Below are 15,981 nucleotides of genomic sequence, written 5' to 3'. Positions count from 1 at the left end.
GCAAACCACTAATTAGCCACAGAAAGGATGACCAGATTACAATTTGCCAAGAAGTATTTAAAAGATCCTGCAGAATTCTGGAGAAAGGTCTTGTGGACAGATGAGACCAAGATTAGCCTGTATCAGAATGATGGCAAAAGCAAAGTGCGGAGGCGCAAAGGAACTGCCCAAGATCCACAGCATACCACCTTTGCGATGGCTTGCATCTTGCAATGTAGCCTCTGTATTTCTGTTCATGAAGTTTTCTGATCACCATAAACATTAACATATCCACACCTGTCTCCTGAAGAGTGCTTCTGATCTGTCAGACATACGTTTAGGGATTTTTCTTCATTATGAGGAGAATTCTTCTCTCATCATCAGTGGAGTATTCCTTGGAATACTTGTCTCTTTGTAATTACTGAGCTCACCAGCTCAGTCTTTCTTCTTAATGATGTTCTAAACAGTTGATTTTGGTAATCCTAAGGTTTGGTCGATGTCTCCTACTGTTTTATTCTTGTTTTTTCAGTCTCATAACGGCTTCTTTGACTTTCATTGGCAAAACTTTGGTCCTCGTGTCGAAAAATTGTAACTACAGACTCCAAAGGTGATCAAAAGCTTAGAAGCAAGCCTAGCTCTCTTATACCAGCACCAATTAAGCAATTAAACATACCTGAGCCCTCACAAACAACCGTGAAGCAAAATGTCCCAAACATTATCGTGCTCTGAAATGAGGTGACGATGTATAAAAAGTGCTGTGATTTCTACATAGTCAAACCAAAATGTGTACAAGGAACCTTGAATAAAGTCAGGAAGATGCACTTTATTTATATGTGAATTGTTTAATTACAAATTTAAAACTGTGGAGCACAGGGGAAAATAAAGGAAAAAAGTAACATTACTTACACACATTCATTTACCACATCCCTGTGTTCAGATCTCAAATATCTGGAATTTTTAAACAAAAACTACCATGCAAACAATTCAGTGAGAATCCCCTTTTTAAAACATTGTTTCTCTTAGAATGGCAATATATCCATGTTATTAAACTGCCAACTTAAAGCTCATTCACAATGGCCCATGGTACCAGTGGTCCTAGTGATCTTTGGTAGGTAGCGTATGTGTTAATGTTTTTTGAAAGTAACGTTTAAAAATTAAATTTAAGAGATTTATTTTCTTTTCCTTTCTTTCACAGGTTTTATCAGCTTGCCTTTAAATATCTATACCCTGCTGCTTTCATTTAATTGCCAGGCAATCAACAACAAGATCACCTTTTCACGTGAATGCAGGAAGAAACATTTAAACGTCAGGTTCTGTATCTTTGCCTTTGCTACATAAACGACAGGGTTTGACCTGCTGAGCTTCTCCAGCATTTTGTGTTTTTACTTCAATGACGGTATCTATGGAATTTTGTGATTTACGTCTTTCCATTTCACGCCAGTTACTGCTGTTCCAGATTATTTTGATGACTTTAGCACAATCCTGATTAATACTCTGCACCCTGTTGTGGCCTAAACTGACCATACAACAGCCCTTTCCCCACATTTCTATTAAATACAGAAAAATCCTGCAAGAAAGCTCCTCACATCTGAACCCATCATTGCTTCACAAGCCATCAGGTAGAGTACTACAGCCTCCTGCTGGCTAATCCTCCCGCTGCCCAATTGTACTATACAGCCACCCTACTTCGAACAACCTACACCCTCCTAATTAACCCAATAAAATAAATGGCACCAACTCCAAAGTGGCATTACCTATTTTCACTTGCATTTCTTCTGGTTAATAGCATCCCAGCTATTTTGCTTTGATTCATACTACAATGGTCGTTTAAAGACTTCCCAAAAACTTCCATTTATTCCTTCCATTTTGCTGGACAAGTACTGTGAGCAATGCCTCACTTGATTCACTGTACAGGGAATTTTTCTTTCTAGATTATCTTGATTTTAGTTTTGATCCTACACTTACTCTAGACCAGCGTTTCTCAACCTTTTTACCCTTGTGGAACCCTTTAAATAGTTTTCATGTCTCAGGGAACCCCTGAATAACAATTATTATATACCATTATTAATATCTACATCTTTTATATTTTTATCATAGTTCATGTGGTAATCATTATATATTTTTTCAGCTATCTTGTTTAAGGAAAAAAATGACCCTTTTTTTGTCAAATTTGTTGCCAATGCAAAAAAAAACATTCTGCTCGTTTATGAGACCTCACACCAAGGTTTTCATTTTAAATAAGAGGTTGAAGCCTTTATTATAATAACCAAGGATTTTCCAACAATATGCTGTATGTATAGTAAAATTGCGAATATAAAATTAAACAAAAATTACTCAAAAATGCATTAGCCTATTTATCACTGTTTCTCGTGGAACCCCTAGCGACCTCTTGCTGAACCCCGGTTGAGAAACACTGCTCTAGACCCTGCTTCTCTCATCTAAACATGTTGTGTCACACCTTTCTTTCTGCTAACCAAAATGATAAGAGGCTCAAAGATTAAATTTACAGTTGGAAAGTTGTGTCGCTATATTAGAGAGGTTTTCATTTCCCTTCTCTCCTGTTGACCTTGACAAACAGCCTGTAATGGATAAAAGCAATTTGGGCACAGAAGCAACAACGTCCCACACATTCAGACTTCACGAATTACTTTCGTCAAGGTATTTTGATTTCCAGAGAAACAATTCAAAGTTTCTTCAGGTGAAATTACAGATATCTGACATCCTGGTGAGATTTCTGTCCCAACATATTGGGTTACAATCATGAAGTGTATGTTATGGATAGCCTAATAGAATATTCACTTGGCTGCCATCAAATAAGATACAGTATACTGGGGAATAGGTTTTAGGCTCATAGATTATGTGAAGTATCAACTAAGAAGGTGCAAGCTCCACAAAAAAAACTTTTAAGGACACAGGCATCCAAAGGAAATTGCAAGATTGGGAATGAAACTCTGTCATGGAAGAGTTGGAAAGCTTTTACTAACAAATGCTATATAATGTTTTGTCTCCCAAGTATACATCAAAGTTATTTTATATTTTTAGTCTCAGTTGAAGCCTGTCATTGGAAAAACTAAGTACAAATAAAACATTTGAACTTTGGAAATCCCATACAAAAATAACAAGAATCCAGACCAAAACAAAACTGCTGGAGGAACTCAACAGGATCAAGCGACATCCATAGAAGGGAGGACAGTCAATGTTTCAGGTTAAACCCCCTGTTTACAGGATGAAGAAAGGAAGACAGGCAGTACTAAAGACAGAAGCTAAAGATCAGCTGGTGATAGTGGATCAAGCAGGGGTGAAGGATGATGGATGGATAGTTGAGTGAAGTTGGCATTCAAAGGCAAGAGGGGTCAGTGAAAGCAGACAATGAAAAAAAAGTGGATGGAGCTGAGAGGAGAGAGTGAAGGCGACAACAGGTCCTGAAAGAAGGACATGGATCTATGTAAAAGAGGGATGGTGGGCTGATGAGAACAGTAGGTGACAGAATATGGAAGGAGGAGTGTGGAGGTGATGGATAAGTGTAGAAGGTAGAGAACGGGGGAAAAAATGAATAACATTGGCCTTAGGGGGGAAGGGATATTGGAAAGAAAGGTGTGTCTGGGAGGACCTAGATGGATGGGAAGGAGAGAGAAAGGGACCGAGGAAGAGCAGTTACTTGAAAGTAGAGAATTCAAAGCTCATGCCATTGGTTTGCAGAAGATCCAGGCAGAATATTGTAATGCTAGTCTTCTGATTGGGCACACCTTAGCAATGGAGGAAGCCAAGGATAAACATGTCAGTTTGGGAGTGGAGAGGAAATGAAAATAGCTAGCTACCAGGAAGCTCCAATGGCATGAAGAAGGAATCCTTCAATTTCAAGCATATCGCTCCCCCTCAGTCCCTTTTCTCTCTTCCTATTCCTTTTCACTTTCCCCGTCCTTCCAACTATATACTCTCTCTTACTTTCTCATCATCAGGCCACTATCCTCGTTATATGGTTCCACCAATCTCTTTCTTTCAGTAATTGAGTCCACCATCACCCTCCCCTGTCCTTTCCTGGCTTAATTTTCCCCATCTTTCTTTCACTCTGCTTGCTTCACTCCACCCCACCTGGCTCCATCACCTTTCCTTTGCTTACCCATCATCTACCAACCCTACCCCGCGCCCCCTCCTCTTTAACACAGCCCATCTTTCCTCTCTTGTCTCAGTCCTGAAGCAGGTTTAACCCTTGAACGTTGATCATCCATTAACCTTGATGGATGCTCCATAACCTGCCAAGTTCCTCTGGCAGTCTTTTTTTTAAATAAAGGCACTTTCTTTCGTAAATTTATTTCCCAAAAATCACCAGTAGTAAACCAATTTATTATAAATACCTTTTTTTTAAAATCAGGATCATGTTAAATTAATCAGCATCTCTAAGTAGGTTTTAGCATCTGCTGTCATTATGAGTTTATTTCACATTCTTAATGAAACAAGACCTCCTTAAGCTGTCACTAATTTGTTCTTAATCTTTCTCTGCTTTTATTAAAAGTTTCAGAATCTTGCTATGGTGGTGTCCATGTGGTGCACAACTATTTTGGCTAGTTTGAATAAGATATATTACCCACAACTAAAAATATGTCATAATGACCACTCATTCAGAACTTTATGCAGTCCAATCATTCCCTGATGTTGCAATGCGAACAAACAGGATGAATCAGGAGCTCGGAAAGGACAAGATTTTTTTTCTCCCCTTTCTAGACAGTGAAACATGCCTTTTTTCAATTATCATAGCTAAACAAAACCACTAACATTCCCTTTAGCAATACATAAAACTGAGGCAACTCAGATACTGGGTAAAAGATGTGAGGATAATTAGAAACAGTCCACTAATAACTATGCAGAAAAAAAAGAACTTTTGCAAATTTTTAATCCCTACAGTGTTTTCCTGTAACTAGCTGTGTAAATTGAGGAAGAAATTCAGACACACAGTGATGTTAATCAATTCAATTTGCTTCAGAAATGTGACTGCGTACAAGGCTTCAGGGAAAAATGTGTTTCCAGTAGAGTTCGATATTCTCCGCTTTAGGTCTCAAGAAAACAAAGACCTTGAGTTTGTAATACCCCAATTTATGTAAACCCCAGATGTACGATCAAAAATAACATTTAAAATAATTGCTCTGATTTTTCTGTAAATTGCTACACTTGAAAAATAGATTTCCCATCTCCTTAGTTAGTCTTTCAATAATTCAGTAATTAAAACCACCTACAGGATAAATTTGTTTAAGCAGATTAGCTGGACAGAAAGAAAATGCTTCAATACAAATTTTATATGCTGGAGAACACACAACAAATTTCGACAGAACATGGGTGGACTGCCCGTGGCATCACACATGGTTAAGTTTGGGATTTGGTGCAATGTTTGAAATTTTCCATACTACCAAGCATGCTAAAACAACTCTTGTAACAAAGCAAATTAAATGAGATAATAGATCACATGGCTGATATTATACATCCTACAACATAATAAAAGCTGCTGCTGTATACGGCTAGATTTGCTCTTACCTTCCCAAAATAAAAATAATCGAGAATCTACAGTTATTTTTATTTTGAGAGAAAACCTATTTTCCAACATTGCCAAAAGAGGCTTCTCCCATCAGGGTTTGCAAGAAACCGTATTCACCAAAAATAGCTTTACTAAACATCTAATTGACTTGAAGAGAATGTTTTTCGTGTGCAAAGCATTCGAGGATCCTCTGCACACACCATTCCCTTCAAGCAACGCAAGGAAAAATTCCATCACATTTCTTTTCGTGCCATGTGGATGATGGAGAACCAGAAGTTGAATTGCTATCTGAAGAATATATTCTCTTGTAGCCACAGTGCTTCTGTGGATACTTTAATTTAATTTTCTAGTCAATAGTGACCCTTGGGCGTGGATGGCAGGGAATACAGCAAAGACAATGCTGTTGAATGCCAAAGGGAGGTGAGTACTAGTTCTCTTTGCCAAAGGTGCTCATTGCCTGGCACATATATACACTTGGACTTCTGAGCTGTGAGTGAGATTGAAAACTAAAATATTTTTGCAATCAATTCTGACTTTCAGCTGAAACAAGCCCCTTATGAAGCAGTTGAAATGAAGATGGCTGAGCCCAAGACACAGACCTTTGGACGTCGTGGTGCCAGGTTTGAGGTCTTTTGCAGTAATGGTTGAGAGTGGAGTTTAAAATGATAATGTTTATTTAGTCATGTACATTGTATAATGTACATTTGCACTAAAATTATTTCTTGGTGTAGGTACTTTGTTAAAAAACAACTATACACATTAAATTACAGTACAAAAAGAGATTATATATATATATATATATATATATATATAAAGGATAAATAGATAATAAATCTCCATTTTCACAGTTGATGAAAAAAATGGAGTTACAATAGTGGAGGCAAGTCTTTTAGTGGTCCAGGAAGTCAGCTTTATTTCAAGAGAATTTTGAGAAAGTCCATTAAATTATTTATTAATATTCTTGGAAATCTCTAACCTTTGTGGTCATCAGAAAAGAGCGCTTCTTTTGAGAATTCAGCATCAGGCATGCTGGCAATGCAGTCCGGGCTTCACAGCTGATTGAGCTTGATCACAATCTTGATGCAGGGAGTGTTACCGAGACCGCACTGGTGATGCTTCAAAGCTTTGTGTTGGCAACTATAGTTTGTCTCTGAGGCATCAAGGGTGAGGTTCACTCCGGCTTAGCAGACAGAGCTTGGTGCTTGGTGCCAGGTTTGAGGTCTTGGTCTTCGAAACACTTCTCCTATAAATGATGTGCTGCCACACTTTTTGGCTGTTGAGAGTGCACACATACAAGCACTGACTATGTTCTTTAAATCAGTGACTGAAGTTGGCACCATGTTGGTTTTGGAGTGGAAGGGTTGAAGAGTTCACTATTCATTCTGAAGATTAGCTAATCCATTTGAAGATGACATGCAATATTGCAGTGAAGAAGATTGAATCACTATGTGATTGTCATCCACCTATGCAATAGCTACCAATCCTCCCATTGATTGGTTTCTTCTTTCCAGACTTGCAGAAGATGATACAAAAGATCAGAGAGAAACCGGGAATTGGAGTTGGTCCACCAGCCTTGTCTCTTTTCACATCTGTGGAGACTCCTTTCTGGTTATGATCAGAGGCAGGGAAATGGGAACCAGGTGACAGAATTCACTTCTATCCAAGTCCAATGCAAGCAAAGGTTACCAATGTAAATTTGATGGCAGCAGAAAGTGAAAAATGAGAATATGATGATAACATTGTTGTTTTCACAACCCTAACTTACAGCTTTAATCACAAATAATGCTTCTTGCATTAGGATATGCAACGGTAGAATGACGACGATGACTCCTCCTCTGTGAAGGTAACTTATTCTGGAATGTATGCCATCATAAAGATTTATGACTGCCAAGCAAAGAGATACATACTCGTGGGCTCCAGACAGAGAGTTCTTTTAATCTGATCATTGGTGAAAAAATGCAGATGGTGAAGCCAGAGCCAGGAGCAGAATATCAACCTCAGAAGGCACAAGATGCTGAAGGCTCCTTTCAAAATCTGTAATTGAAGATCATCAGTAAACTACATATTTCTGACACACAATGGCCCCTCATCCCAGCAAACATTCCCAGCCACACTGTCCATGCTTTCTTAGTGTATGGAGAATCCAGTGCTGTGGTTCAAAGGCACAGCATTTTGCAATTAGATTTTTATCTATCCATAGAATGACTACTAATGTGAAGTTTCAAACTTGGTCATCAAAGAGTTGCAAACAAAGTGGTCAATAAGGGTCAACAGCTTCTCCAAGACACATGATCCATGATCATTCTTCATTCACTAATCTACACCAAAGTCATTGCTAGCAGGAAAATACTTAAAGGGCCACTAGGATGATGTGGCGACAGAGGAAAAGAAAGTGGGGACTTCGGATTCTCAGCTTTGAAAGTATATGTTACATCTGGCCTCGTCTCCCAAAGTCCATGTGTTCCTCAGGAGATGCAAGTGGAGCAGTGGAAACAGGAAGATCTTGCATACTAAACATCTGAATGGTGGCTAAATTCATTACCAGCTGTTTGAACAGATATCTGAGAAACCCGCTTTACCTTCATTTACACTAGATAAGCTGCAAGTCTGATAGGAAGAGGAGCAAAACAAAAATCAAGTATTGTAGCTGCACTAGAATATGCTTTAGGCAATTCTATAAAGTGTTAAACTACAGTCAAAAATGTTTGTGGATCATATTCTCTAACCAAAATGTTTATAGTTGTTGATAGCAAATGATCCATTAAGTTGTTTGGTGCCCTGAAATATGGATTGATGCCAGCAATGGAGGAGAAATAAGATGGTTTTGTTCCAGGTTGATTTGCAGTTCAAGGTCAGGGGAGTACGAGAGTTTATTTTCACATACAGAAGTAGAATGCACCAAATTCCTCAATTGCTGCAGTTTCACAGGAAGATTCACCAATAAGAAGTTATAAATTAAATGGCCACAATATTGCAGGAGAAGAGATAGTAAAGATAAAAGGATAAATATATAGTCACAATTGCAGTTAGGGCAAAAAAAGTTTCATTAGCGCAGACAAATCTTTTGGTGGTCCAGAGTAGTTTACGATTAGGATAACGCAGGGAGTCTGCTACCTGTTGGGGAAAAAAATAACTGTCATGAACCTATACAGACTACTGTACCTTCTGTCTGAATGTCATCGTGGGATCAGATTGTATCCGGGGGGGATGAGGATCCTTTATGTTGTTGGCTGCATTTTTTTTTTGATTTTTTATTTTTCACACTATGAACCATACTAACCAAAATACACAAACATTTTCCTCTTGAATATACACAGTGTCATTCTTGAAGTGAGAAGATGCACAGGAAAAATGTCAAGTGCATGTAGAGGGGTGGGCATCTACAGAGGGGCCCGGCAGCCGGGGCAAGACACCCTGCGAGGGGCAGGATGCTGCCAGCCCGCAGGATGGTGCGGAAAAGTGATGCACTAGCCAGCGAGTCAATCACCGGTTTCAATGCATCACGGCACTTGGGAATATCTGGGAAGAGATGGATCTTCAGAATATCTGGGAAGAGATTGGGATTCCAGAAGATCAAAGACTTCACAAAGAACAGAGATTGTTAAAAGGCATATCAAGGGCCCTTTGGATATGATGGCAGAGGAAGAAAAATTAAGGTAGCAACTGAAAAAGAGCATTGTGATGTACCGGGAAGATGTTCCATGGAGTACGTCAGGAAGTCAGTTCGGATGCATGTCTGCCAGAAGAAGATCGGGCACAAATGATGAAATAAGAGCTGAGAAAACAAAGAGAAGCAGCATGTTTTAAAGCCAGGGCCAATTCTGTCTTATATCGTGAGCCATTTGAACCAAAGAAAGCAGACCAATCATTAATAGAAAGGTTTCCTTCCATGGCTCAAGAGAAGTTTGAATTAGTAACAGTAAAGCAGGCAAAAAGAGTGGAAAGATTTTGAAAAAGAAGCCACGAAAGAGAAATTTGAACAGGAGAAAAAAGAAACCGAAGAACATGAAAAAGATGAAACTGCTAAACTTCGGCAGGAACTAGTTAGTACACAATGCAAATCCTGTTTGACATCACAAAAAAAGTGGATATCAAACCCAGTGATGCATTTCAGTAGCACATTGCTTCACTTAATGAAGAAAACGAACGCAGAAGGGTGGAGTTTGAAGAAGTTATGAAACTCAAAAGAATTTAATATCTTCAGGGCACTTAAGAATAATTTTAAAATCTTCAAGGAACATGAGCGAAGGAAATGGCAGAGAGAGGAACAAATAAGGCACGTGGAGAATGGGAAAGGCAGAAGCGCTGAAAACAGGAGGAACTACTGAAAATAATGTCTCAGCTAACACATTGTGCACGGAGGTTGAAGAGCTGAAAACTTGTGCTTCCAAAAAGCAGTCTGGGAATTCGAGGTGAGAAGCTTAATCAGCATCTACAGCAACTAGAAACTAATAAACTAGCAATAGGAAAAGAAAAAGATGATCTCCAAAAGATGCCAGAGAGGGTTCAAGCATCAAAGGATGAAATAATGAAAACCTTGCAACAAAACACTGAGCTTAAAATGAAGGGAGGGAAAGATTGATGTGAAACTTAAGCAAGAAGCCCCTGATCTGGTAGCATTGGAAACCAGGATTCTGGATTTGTGCCAGCAGTTTCCACAGGGAATCGAGGATAGTTATTCAGAATGTTGAGCTGCAGACGAGAGCAATGGTCATCAACAGATTTCTCCCTCTAGGCCGGTGCTGAGGGGCTCTACTGGTCTCTTTTATCGCAGAAAGGATTCCCAAACTGCAAGCAAAATGAAGGGATCTGACAGCCAGGAAAAGCTGGTTTATCAAATCATTGAAGATGCTGAAAATAAAGGAATATGGAGCAGAGATGGTCGATACAAGAGCAACCTCCCCCTAACAGAGTTCAACAAAATCTTGAACAACATGGAAAGCAAAAAAATTAATTAAAGCAGGAAAGTCGGTAGCTGCTTCAAGGGAAGAGGTATACATTTTGTACAACCTGCGTCCAGACCGATCAGTGACTGGTGGAGCTTGGCACGATGATCAGGATGTGGAGTCAGAATTTGTGGAAGTATTCAACCATCAGTGCTTCAAGTTCTTACAAAATAAAGCAGAGGTGGCAAGGGAGAGTAAACAAAGTCCTATGGTGCAAAGGAACAGTTCATTTGCTTCATCTCATAAACGGTGGAAATGCATCTGTGAATTAGGGATCAGTAAGGTGGACCTGTCAATGGAAGATATAGAAAACATTCTGAATACATTGATGTACAATGGGAAGGTAGAGATAATGATTATAGCTGCAAAGGAAGGCACTGTTGCTCGGCAAATGAAGTGGTGTTGAGCAGTCAATCCAATCATCCAGCCCACTGGCCTGATAAGCACACCTTGTGGGATGTGTCTAGTATTTGAAGATTGTCATGAAGGTGGAGACATTTCACCAGGCAACTTGTCTATACATGATGGAGTAACTAGAGTTTTCTTATGTTGCAATAATTAAAAGACGTTTAAAGTTTGGATGATGGACCCTTTAGAGAGTCAGGGAACATTTGTATCAAGTTCCTATTCAGGGCACAGTGGACAAATCTCCAGAATGAGGGGTTGTGCTCGGGTTCAGTGTTCTTCAACCCCGAGGGGATCCAGAAGGGAGGGGGGGAACACCTTTTAGTACATTTAGAAGGCCAGGTGCAGTGACTTGCAGACTTTATTCAGTGCATCTCAAAGACTATGGGCTGCTTTACTTAAAGACTTTGTATGTTTCTAGTTAATACATTTTAAGTTAAGGACCGCGACATCTATACTTACCATGATCAGTGGAAGTTATAGTTAAATTCTCTGTAGTGTTAACATTGTTAAATTTAACTTAATACTTATTTACCAGTAAATACAAAACATTTTTTGAGGGAGAAGAGTGTTATACGTGCCATGCATGTGACATCAGATGCACAGAGTTACTTTGTATGGGGTGTTTCAGTTTGGCTCCATCTTCAAATGAATAAAGACATGCTTACCTCTCCTCCAAAGGGGAAATACACAACAGAGGAAAGGCTGGAGGGAGTCCCCAATGAGGACCTCATCCAAGTGCCAAGCCAGGACAGAGCTGAAGCTGGCAGCAGCAGTGAAGGTCCTGTCAGTGGCCAAGGCCAAGCCCTGGCCCCACTGGATGGAGAGTCATTTCAAGGTAGGGCAGAGCTTAGGCTGCTCCATACCCAGCCTCCGTTCCCCCCATCCTGCCGGCGATTGGAAAGAGGAGAGCAGAAGGTGAACAGGGAGAAGTAGAGCTGTGCCTTGCTACAGGAGGCAGCTTTGCATCGGATTGCTTTCCGAAATTGTGTGCTGGGCTGTGGAGGCTGCAATGATGCAGGTATGTGCAGAGACCAGTGGCAGCAGTTTTCTCGAAGAGAACACATCAGAAACAGGAGGAGAAGTTGTCCATCTGGGCCATTGAGCCTGCTCCCACATACAATGAGATTACAGCTGATCTGGCCATGGACCTAGCTCCACCTTTCCCCCATAACCCTTTATTCACCCACAATGCAAAACCTACATATTTCATGAGGCAGCCTCTACTGCTTCCCTGAGCAGATATTTCTACAGAAAATCAGTCAGTGTGCACTTTTTGATTATTGAAACTAATACAAATTAGCAGTTCAAAAACTACATGCATAAATAAATATTATTACGTATTTGAAAAACAAGATATGCATGTAAGAGTAAAAATGTTCATTTAATATTTTTTTCATGTCTTGTGGCTCTCAAACATCTGAAGATTATTGTATGTGGTCTCCTACGTTAAACAGGTTTTGCCACCCTGTCATCAGTTCATCTGGTGCACTGGTTGACGCACATTTAAAAAAATGTCTCCAGACTTATTTAGACCCTTGAAATACATGTTCAGCAGATCCATGACTGGCTTGATGAGATTCCTCGTTGACCGTTTTACCTATAAAGGGGCTCAATGTTTATGTTGCCCACAAATAATATCAGCCATCTCAGGTCTTAGCTTTTACCCACAAGAACCAATCAGCAAAGTGATCAAGAGGGGAGAAGCCATCCTCAAGGCTGGAGTATTACACACACTTAGATGAAGATCTTGGGATACCAACAAACTGCATTTTGTTAGAATGCAAGCCAATCTGGTTCCCATCAGTGGCCACAGCAGAGTTTGCAAAGTTCACCAAGTTACCACAAACTTTCTCAAGAATTTTTAAACAAATTCTCGAACAATTCATGCAATAAAAATCATTCACAGTCACTCAAGGAAGCACACAAGAGGCTGGATTACTTGTAGCTGGAGGTGCCAAACAATAGTTCAGTCCCAAGTAATTAACACATGCCTTAGAAGATGCACATGAAAAGTTGGTGACCCTCTGCACTCATGAGACCCATGAAACCAAACGTCCTTTTCCCTGTCCACCATCTGCTTCACTTTTTATTCAGGCATCTGTCTGAAGAAGGGCTCAGGCCTGAAATGTTTATTGCCTTTTACTTTCCGTGAATGCTGCGTGATATACCAAGTTTCTCTAGCACTTTCATGCACTGCACCCTTTCATTTCACCAGTGATAAGGTTGACAAAATTGAAAACATGCTTGATAAACTTGTCAATAGCTACTTTCAGGTGGCCAGAATACTCCAAAGTAAAGCTGCCTAAAATACCCGAATGCGACTGCTGGAAGGCCACCTGAAAGCAGAGAACCCTGACCCGAGGAGTACTTCCCCAACCCTCCTCGAGTAGGTGTATTCTCCGCTTCTGAGCGCTCCCCCTAGGCACCTGAAAGTGGGTGGAACTACGGTCACAGTCGACAGGAGCCGGTGTTTGCTCCGCGGCGCCTCTTCCCGCTGCGGACCTTTCAGATGCCAAAACAGCCGGCCTTCAGTGCTGCCACCTGAAAGTCACTTTGCACACCCGCAGCCGGCTCTGGTGCTGCATTCTCCCAGCTATACCACCTGAAAGCAGCTTATGATTGATAAATGTTCTGAATGCATCTCTGGCTGGGTCTGGTAAGGATCTCATGTGATCTCTCACAGGTTGAGCATCCAAAATCTCTCACCAGCTGGCATGCACTGAAGCTCCGGTGTCGATTAAACTTTTAACAGTTGTCATCATTTACAATCAAATAACAATCTCTTCAATCTATTGTGTCTGAAGTCCACAATGTCTAAGTCCAAGACAAGAGTAAAGCCTTCAATGTCGATCAGTTATTCACAAACCTTCTTAGGTAGACCCTCGAATCAAGAATGACTTGCTTCCACGCTGGTTCTCTGTGTTCTGAGATGCCTCATGAGGTCAATGTTGGAGTCATGTTCTTGCACAAATGGGGCAAGAGATGGTTGATGGGATGGATTTGAGACATTCTGAATGTTCATGTTTGCCCATCTTTGATATGGTACCCTTCCAGTTTCACTGGTTCTCTCCACCTTCTCAGTTAATCTCATGATATAGCATGCATAGAACAAATAAATGTGTTTGGGTACACTAAGCCTTGCACATTCTCCTCAAAGTTGTATATTATTCCAATTCACTCATGTTTTTCCATGCATCACTTCTCATCAAACAGCCTTCAGTCAGAGCTGCACCATGTAGATTGTCGAGGATCAAGAAAATCCATCAACACCTTCTTACGAGCAATCTTGAGTTAACATTAAATGGTGATATTGCAACAACTGCATTGGGCAGCATGGTTAACTGAACTGGGCATTATTAGAGCACCAGCAATCAGGACTGGGGTTAAAATCCCAAACTGTCTGTAAGGAATTTGTATGTCCTCCCCATGCCTACATAGGTTTTCTCCAGGGGCTCTGGTTCCCTCCCACTGTTTGAAACTTACTAAGATATAGGGAAGGTTAAATAGGTTAGCTCTTTATTCTTTGGAGTCTAGAACATTGAGAGGGGATTTGATTGAGGTATTTAAAATTATTAGGGGTATAGATAGAGTTGACGTGGAGAGGCTTTATCCTTTAAGAAAGGAGGAGATACAAACAAGAGGACATGAGAGTTAGGGGGCAAAAGTTTACGGGGAGGGACTTCTTTACTCAGAGAGTGGTGGGTGTGTGGAGTGTTGGAGGCAAGCTCGATATTAGCATTTAAGGAGAATTTGGATATGTATATAGACAGGAAAGGAATGGAGGGTTACGGGTTGAGTATAGGTCAATGGGATTGGGGGGGAGAAAGTGTTCAGCATGGACTAGAAGGGCCAAGTTGGCTTGTTTCTATACTGTAATTGTTCCATGGTTTTACACACACTGGGGGTTGTAGGTTAATTGGGTGTAAACAGGGTTCAGATTTTAAGGTCCACATAAACAAAAGACTGCAAGTTCTGGAAATTCAATGTAAAAAACAGAATACGTCGGAAATAGGTCAGGCAGTATCGGCCGACAGATTAAAAAGAGCCAGCTTTTCAGATCAACTGCCTTTCCTCTGAACCAGCTGAATTTTAATAGTTAAAATGCAGGGGAAAGGGAAGAAACAATGAGAACAGGAAGGAATATCTCTAATGTGCTGGGGATCAGCAGAGAAAGAGCAAGTTTAATTTTCAATTTGCGATGATGCCAGCTGAGAGAGGGTTGTGAAGGCAAAAGGTGTGGCTGTTGGGAGATGTAAACAGAGGAACATGGAACACTGCAGCACATTATGGGCCCTTCAGCCCTCAATGTTGTGCTGACCTATATCCCCACCCAAACACTGAACCCTTTCTACCTCATAACCCTCTATTTTTCTTTCATCCATGTGCCTGCCTAAGAGTCTCCTAAATGCTCCTCATGTTTCAGCCTCCATCACTACCCCTGGGATGGCATGACCTGCACGGCAATCTTGAGAGATGTACAGGTTTGGTTTCCAAGGTCCCTCTGCTCCTCCACACTGTCAAGCATCCGACCATTAACCAAAATGCATTACCTCACACTTATCCGGATTGAACTCATAAAACATTTACCAGCCCAACTCTGCATTCCATCTACATCAGTGGTTCCCAACCAGTGGACCAGAGCGTGTTTCCATGTGAGCTACAGAGACTTTCATTTTGAATGGTAGTTTGTATTTTCAGTGTAGCTTGCAGTGATTCTTGTTCTTTAAAAATATTAAAATACTTTAAATTTGATAAAGATGTGTTTCTTACAGAGCTGTCTTTGACTTGAAAATATTGCTCAGTCATTGCCACGAGTGGGCTTTGTACATTAGGCCAGAAGCCAGATGGGCCTTAGACAGAAAAAAGTTGAGAACCACTAGTCTACACCTTTTTACAGCCTATGATAACCCTCAACACTATCCACAGCTCCTCCAACTTTTGTATCATTCGCAAACTTACTGACCCATCCTTTCACTTCTTCATCTAGGTCATTTATAAAAATGAAAAAGAGCAGGGGTCCCAGAACTGATCCCTATGGAACTCCACTAGCCACTGACCTCCAAGCAGAATACTTTCTGTCCCCTCCTCCTGTCTGCTTTCTACAGGCAAGCCAAGTCTGAA

The 15,981-nt window shown here is 40.5% G+C and overlaps 1 protein-coding gene and 1 pseudogene across 6 annotated transcripts in view; one reads left to right on the top strand and one right to left on the bottom strand.

Moving 5' to 3' along the window:
• The window catches only part of LOC138764158 (ERC protein 2), an 871,420-nt gene that overhangs the window by 712,665 nt on the left and 142,774 nt on the right, over positions 1–15,981 (bottom strand). The window lies entirely within an intron of this gene.
• Positions 3,598–11,036, top strand: LOC138762998 (DNA-directed RNA polymerase III subunit RPC6 pseudogene; annotated as a pseudogene).

This window comes from Narcine bancroftii, chromosome 5, assembly GCF_036971445.1.
Source record: "Narcine bancroftii isolate sNarBan1 chromosome 5, sNarBan1.hap1, whole genome shotgun sequence".
Lineage (NCBI taxonomy): Eukaryota > Metazoa > Chordata > Chondrichthyes > Torpediniformes > Narcinidae > Narcine > Narcine bancroftii.
The sequence above is the reverse complement of the archived record's forward strand: the minus strand, read 5'-3'. Positions and strand labels throughout refer to the sequence as shown.